This window comes from Cetorhinus maximus, unplaced genomic scaffold (genome assembly GCF_964194155.1).
Source record: "Cetorhinus maximus unplaced genomic scaffold, sCetMax3.hap1.1 HAP1_SCAFFOLD_1210, whole genome shotgun sequence".
Classification (NCBI taxonomy): Eukaryota; Metazoa; Chordata; class Chondrichthyes; order Lamniformes; family Cetorhinidae; genus Cetorhinus; species Cetorhinus maximus.
Window position 1 is genome coordinate 64,593 of NW_027597152.1, and position 8,074 is coordinate 72,666.

Here is an 8,074-nt window from a genome sequence, read left to right on the forward strand (position 1 = left end):
CACGGTGACGGGACGCGGGTCTGTGTCTGTGATTCCCCCACACGGTGACGGGACGCGGGTCTGTGATTCCCCCACACGGTGACGGGACGCGGGTCTGTGTCTGTGATTCCCCCACACGGTGTCGGGACGCGGGTCTGTGTCTGTGATTCCCCCACACGGTGACGGGACGCGGGTCTGTGTCTGTGATTCCCCCACACGGAGACGGGACGCGGGTCTGTGTCTGTGATTCCACCAGACGGTGACGGGACGCCGGTCTGTGATTCCCCCACACGGTGACGGGACACGGGTCTGTGTCTGTGAGTCCCCCACACGGTGACGGGACGCGGGTCTGTGTCTTGATTCCCCCACACGGAGACGGGACGCGGGTCTGTGTCTGTGATTCCCCCACAGGGTGACGGGACGTGGGTCTGTGATTCCCCCACATGGTGACGGGACGTGGGTCTGTGTCTGTGATTCCCCCACACGGTGACGGGACGCGGGTCTGTGTCTGTGATTCCCCCACACGGTGACGTGACGCGGGTCTGTGATTCCCCCACACGGTGACGGGACGTGGGTCTGTGATTCCCCCACAATGTGACGGGACGCGGGTCTGTGTCAGTGATTCCCCCACACGGTGACGGGACGCGGGTCTGTGTCTGTGAGTTCCCCACACGGTGACTGGACGCGTGTCTGTGTCTTTGATTCCCCCCACACGGAGACGGGACGCGGGTCTGTGATTCCCCCACACGGTGACGGGACGCGGGTCTGTGTCTGTGATTCCCCCACACGGTGACGGGACGCGGGTCTGTGTCTGTGATTCCCCCACACGGTGACGGGACGCGGGTCTGTGATTCCTCCACACGGTGATGGGACGAGGGTCTGTGTCTGTGATTCCCCCACACGGTGACGGGACGTGGGTCTGTGTCTGCGATTCCCCCACACGGTGACGGGATGCAGGTCTGTGTCTGTGATTCCCCCACACGGTGACGGGACGCGGGTCTGTGTCTGTGATTCCCCCACACGGTGACCTGACGCGGGTCTGTGATTCCCCCACACGGTGACGGGTAGAGGGTCAGTGATTCCCCCACACGGTGACGGGACACGGGTCTGTGATTCCCCCACACGGTGACGGGACGCGGGTCTATGTCTGTGATTCCCCCACACGGTGACGGGACGCGGGTCTGTGTCTGTGATTCGCCCAAACGGTGACGGGACGCAGGTCTGTGTCTGTGATTCCCCCACTCGGTGACGGGATGTGGGTCTGTGTCTGTGATTCCACCACACGTTGACGGGACGCGGGTCTGTAATTCCCCCACACGGTGACGGGACGCGGGTCTGTGTCTGTGATTCCCGCACACGATGACGGGACGTGGGTCTGTGTCTGTGATTCCACCACACGGTGACGGGACGCGGGTCTGTAATTCCCCCACACGGTGACGGGACGCGGGTCTGTGTCTGTGATTCCCGCACACGGTGACAGGACGCGGGTCTGTGTCTGTGATTCACCCACACGGTGAAGGGACGCGGGTCTGTGTCTGTGAATCCCCCACACGGTGCCGGGACGCGGGTCTGTGTCTGTGATTCCCGCAAACGGTGACGGGACGTGGGTCAGTGTCTGTGATTCCCCCACACGGTGACGGGACGCGGGTCTGTGATTCCCCCACATGGTGACGGGACACGGGTCTGTCTTTGATTCCCCCACACGGTGATGGGACGCGGGTCAGTGTCTGTGATTCCCCCACACGGTGACGGGACGCGGGTCTGTGATTCCCCCACACGGTGACGGGACGCGGGTCTGTCTTTGATTCCCACACACGGTGACGGGACACGGGTCTGTCTTTGATTCCCACACACGGTGACGGGACGCGGGTCTGTGATTCCCCCACATGGTGACGGGACACGGGTCTGTCTTTGATTCCCACACACGGAGAAGGGACGCGGGTCTGTGTCTGTGATTCCCCCACACGGAGAAGGGACGCGTGTCTGTGTCTGTGATTCCCCCACACGGTGACGGGACGCGGGTCCGTGTCTGTGATTCCCCCACACGGTGAAGGGACGCGGGTCTGTGTCTGTGATTCCCCCACACGGTGACGGGACGCGGGTCCGTGTCTGTGATTCCCCCACACGGTGAAGGGACGCGTGTCTGTGTCTGTGATTCCCCCACACGGTGAAGGGACGCGTGTCTGTGTCTGTGATTCCCCCACACGGTGAAGGGACGCGGGTCTATGATTCCCCCACACGGTGACGCGACGCGGGTCTGTGTGATTCCCCTACACGGAGACGGGACGCGGGTCTGTGTCTGTGATTCCACCAGACGGTGACGGGACGCCGGTCTGTGATTCCCCCACACGGTGACGGGACGTGGGTCTGTGTCTGTGAGTCCCCCACACGGTGACGGGATGCGGGTCTGTGTCTGTGAGTCCCCCACACGGTGACGGGACGCGGGTCTGTGTCTGTGATTCCCCCACACGGTGACGGGACGCGGGGCTGCGATTCCCCTACACGGTGACGGGACGCGAGTCTGTGTCTTGATTCCCCCACACGGTGATGGGAAGCGGGTCTGTGTCTGTGATACCCCTACACGGTGACGGGACGCGGGTCTATGTTTCCCCCACACGGTGACGGGACGCGGGTCTGTGATGCCCCCACACGGTGACGGGACGCGGGTCTGTGTCTGTGATTCCCCCACAGGGTGACGGGATGCGGGTCTGTGTCTGTGATTCCCCCACACGGTGACGAGATGCGGGTCTGTGTCTTTGATTCCCCCACAGGGTGACGGGATGCGGGTCTGTGTCTGTGATTCCCCCACACGGTGACGGGACGCGGGTCTGTGTCTGTGATTCCCCCACAGGGTGACGGGATGCGGGTCTGTGTCTGTGATTCCCCCACACGGTGACGAGATGCGGGTCTGTGTCTGTAATTCCACTAGACGGTGACGGGACGCGGGTCTGTGTCTTGATTCCCCCACACGGTGATGGGACGCGGGTCTGTGTCTGTGATTCCCCTACACGGTGACGGGACGCGGGTCAGTGTCTGCGATTCCCCCACACGGTGACGGGACGCGGGTCTGTGTCTGCGATTCCCCCACACGGTGATGGGACGCGGGTCTGTGTCTTTGATTCCCCCACACGGTGACGGGACGCGGTTCTGTGTCTGTGATTTCCCCACACGGTGACGGGACGCGGGTCTGTGTCTTTGATTCCCCCACACGGTGACGGGACGCGGTTCTGTGTCTGTGATTCCCCCACACGGTGACGGGACGCGGGTCTGTGACTTTGATTCCCCCACACGGTGACGGGACGCGGGTCTGTGATGCCCCCACACGGTGACGGGACGCGGGTCTGCGATTCCCCCACACGGTGACGGGACGCGGGTCTGTGTCTGTGATTCCCCCACACGGTGACGGGACGCGGGTCAGTGTCTGCGATTCCCCCACACGGTGACGGGACGCGGGTCTGTGTCTGTGATTCCCCCACACGGTGACGGGACGAGAGTCTGTGTCTTTGATTCCCCCACACGGTGACGGGACGCGGGTCTGTGTCTGTGATTCCCCCACACGGTGACGGGACGCGGGTCAGTGTCTGCGATTCCCCCACACGGTGACGGGACGCGGGTCTGTGATTCGCCCACACGGTGACGGGACGAGAGTCTGTGTCTTTGATTCCCCCACACGGTGATGGGACGCGGGTCTGTGTCTTTGATTCCCCCACACGGTGACGGGACGCGGGTCTGTGTCTGTGATTCCCCCACACGGTGACGGGACGCGGGTCTGTGTCTGTGATTCCCCCACACGGTGAAGGGACGCGTGTCTGTGTCTGTGATTCCCCCACACGGTGAAGGGACGCGGGTCTGTGTCTGTGATTCCCCCACACGGAGACGGGTCGAGGGTCTGTGATTCCCCCACACGGTGAAGGGACGCGTGTCTGTGTCTGTGATTCCCCCACACGGTGAAGGGACGCGGGTCTGTGTCTGTGATTCCCCCACACGGTGAAGGGACGCGGGTCTATGATTCCCCCACACGGTGACGCGACGCGGGTCTGTGTGATTCCCCTACACGGTGACGGGACGCGGGTCTGTGTCGGTGATTCCCCCACACGGTGACGGGACGCGGGTCTGTGTCTGTGATTCCCCCACACGGTGACGGGACGCGGGTCTATGATTCCCCCACACGGTGACGGGACGCGGGTCTGTGTCTGTGATTCCCCCACACGGTGACGGGATGCGGGTCTGTGATTCCCCCACACGGTGTCGGGACGCGGGTCTGTGTCTGTGATTCCCCCACACGGTGACGGGACGCGGGTCTGTGTCTGTGATTCCCCCACACGGTGACGGGACGCGGGTCTGTGTCTGTGATTCCACCAGACGGTGACGGGATGCGGGTCTGTGATTCCCCCACACGGTGACGGGACGCGGGTCTGTGTCTGTGATTCCCCCACACGGTGACGAGATGCGGGTCTGTGTCTGTGATTCCACCAGACGGTGACGGGATGCGGGTCTGTGATTCCCCCACACGGTGACGGGACACGGGTCTGTGTCAGTGAGTCCCCCACACGGTGACGGGACACGGGTCTGTGTCTGTGATTCCCCCACACGGTGACGGGACGCGGGTCTGTGTCTTGATTCCCCCACACGGTGATGGGAAGCGGGTCTGTGTCTGTGATTCCCCTACACGGTGACGGTACGCGGGTCTATGATTCCCCCACACGGTGACGGGACGCGGGTCTGTGATTCCCCCACACGGTGACGGGACGCGTGTCTGTGTCTTTGATTCCCCCACACGGAGACGGGACGCGGGTCTGTGTCTGTGATTCCCCCACAGGGTGACGGGATGCGGGTCTGTGTCTGTGATTCCCCCACACGGTGACGAGATGCGGGTCTGTGTCTGTGATTCCACCAGACGGTGACGGGATGCGGGTCTGTGATTCCCCCACACGGTGACGGGACACGGGTCTGTGTCTGTGAGTCCCCCACACGGTGACGGGACGTGGGTCTGTGTCTGTGATTCCCCCACACGGTGACGGGACACGGGTCTGTGTCTTGATTCCCCCACACGGTGATGGGACGCGGGTCTGTGTCTGTGATTCCCCTACATGGTGACGGGACGCGGGTCTGTGTCTGCGATTCCCCCACACGGTGACGGGACGCGGGTCGGTGTCTTTGATTCCCCCACACGGTGACGGGACGCGTGTCTGTGTCTGTGATTCCCCCACACGGTGATGGGACGCGGGTCTGTGACTTTGATTCCCCCACACGGTGACGGGACGCGGGTCTGTGATTCCCCCACATGGTGACGGGACGTGGGTCTGTGTCTGTGATTCCCCCACACGGTGACGGGACGCGGGTCTGTGTCTGTGATTCCCCCACACGGTGACGTGACGCGGGTCTGTGATTCCCCCTCAAGGTGACGGGACACGGGTCTGTGTCTGTGATTCCCCCACACGGTGACGGGACGCTGGTCTGTGATTCCCCCACACGGTGATGGGACGCGGGTCTGTGATTCCCCCACACGGTGACGGGACGTGGGTCTGCGATTCCCCCACAATGTGACGGGACGCGGGTCTGTGTCTGTGATTCCCCCCACACGGTGACGGGACGCTGGTCTGTGTCCGTGATTCCCCCACATGGTGATTGGAGGCAGGTCTGTGTCTGTGATTCCCCAACACGGTGACGGGACGCGGGTCTGTGTCTGTGATTCCCCCACACGGTGACGGGACGCGGGTCTGTGTCAGTGATTCCCCCACACGGTGACGGGACGCGGGTCTGTGTCTGTGAGTTCCCCACACGGTGACTGGACGCGTGTCTGTGTCTTTGATTCCCCCCACACGGAGACGGGACGCGGGTCTGTGATTCCCCCACACGGTGAAGGGACGCGGGTCTGTGTCTGTGATTCCCCCACACGGTGACGGGACGTGGGTCTGTGTCTGCGATTCCCCCACACGGTGACGGGATGCAGGTCTGTGTCTGTGATTCCCCCACACGGTGACGGGACGCGGGTCTGTGTCTGTGATTCCACCACACGGTGACCTGACGCGGGTCTGTAATTCCCCCACACGGTGACGGGTAGAGGGTCAGTGATTCCCCCACACGGTGACGGGACACGGGTCTGTGATTCCCCCACACGGTGACGGGACGCGGGTCTGTGTCTGTGATTCCCCCACACGGTGACGGGACGCGGGTCTGTGTCTGTGATTCCCCCACACGATGACGGGACGTGGGTCTGTGTCTGTGATTCCACCACACGGTGACGGGACGCGGGTCTGTAATTCCCCCACACGGTGACGGGACGCGGGTCTGTGTCTGTGATTCCCGCACACGGTGACAGGACGCGGGTCTGTGTCTGTGATTCACCCACACGGTGAAGGGACGCGGGTCTGTGTCTGTGAATCCCCCACACGGTGCCGGGACGCGGGTCTGTGTCTGTGATTCCCGCAAACGGTGACGGGACGTGGGTCAGTGTCTGTGATTCCCCCACATGGTGACGGGACACGGGTCTGTCTTTGATTCCCCCACACGGTGATGGGACGCGGGTCTGTGTCTGTGATTCCCCCACACGGTGTAGGGACGCGGGTCTGTGTCTGTGATTCCCCCACACGGTGACGGGACGCGGGTCTATGATTCCCCCACACGGTGACGCGACGCGGGTCTGTGTGATTCCCCTACACGGTGACGGGACGCGGGTCTGTGTCGGTGATTCCCCCACACGGTGACGGGACGCGGGTCTGTGTCTGTGATTCCCCCACAGGGAGACGGGACGCGGGTCTGTGTCTGTGATTCCCCCACACGGTGACGGGACGCGGGTCTGTGATTCCCCCACACGGTGACGGGACGCGGGTCTGTGATTCCCCCACACGGAGACGGGACGCGGGTCTGTGTCTGTGATTCCCCCACAGGGTGACGGGACGCGGGTCTGTGTCTGTGATTCCACCAGACGGTGACGGGACGCGGGTCTGTGTCTGTGATTCCCCCACAGGGTGACGGGACACGGGTCTGTGTCTGTGAGTCCCCCACACGGTGACGGGACGCGGGTCTATGATTCCCCCACACGGTGACGGGACGCGGGTCTGTGATTCCCCCACACGGTGAAGGGACGCGGGTCTGTGTCTGTGATTCCCCCACACGGTGACGGGACGTGGGTCTGTGTCTGCGATTCCCCCACACGGTGACGGGATGCAGGTCTGTGTCTGTGATTCCCCCACACGGTGACGGGACGCGGGTCTGTGTCTGTGATTCCACCACACGGTGACCTGACGCGGGTCTGTAATTCCCCCACACGGTGACGGGTAGAGGGTCAGTGATTCCCCCACACGGTGACGGGACACGGGTCTGTGATTCCCCCACACGGTGACGGGACGCGGGTCTGTGTCTGTGATTCCCCCACACGGTGACGGGACGCGGGTCTGTGTCTGTGATTCCCCCACACGATGACGGGACGTGGGTCTGTGTCTGTGATTCCACCACACGGTGACGGGACGCGGGTCTGTAATTCCCCCACACGGTGACGGGACGCGGGTCTGTGTCTGTGATTCCCGCACACGGTGACAGGACGCGGGTCTGTGTCTGTGATTCACCCACACGGTGAAGGGACGCGGGTCTGTGTCTGTGAATCCCCCACACGGTGCCGGGACGCGGGTCTGTGTCTGTGATTCCCGCAAACGGTGACGGGACGTGGGTCAGTGTCTGTGATTCCCCCACATGGTGACGGGACACGGGTCTGTCTTTGATTCCCCCACACGGTGATGGGACGCGGGTCTGTGTCTGTGATTCCCCCACACGGTGTAGGGACGCGGGTCTGTGTCTGTGATTCCCCCACACGGTGACGGGACGCGGGTCTATGATTCCCCCACACGGTGACGCGACGCGGGTCTGTGTGATTCCCCTACACGGTGACGGGACGCGGGTCTGTGTCGGTGATTCCCCCACACGGTGACGGGACGCGGGTCTGTGTCTGTGATTCCCCCACAGGGAGACGGGACGCGGGTCTGTGTCTGTGATTCCCCCACACGGTGACGGGACGCGGGTCTGTGATTCCCCCACACGGTGACGGGACGCGGGTCTGTGATTCCCCCACACGGAGACGGGACGCGGGTCTGTGTCT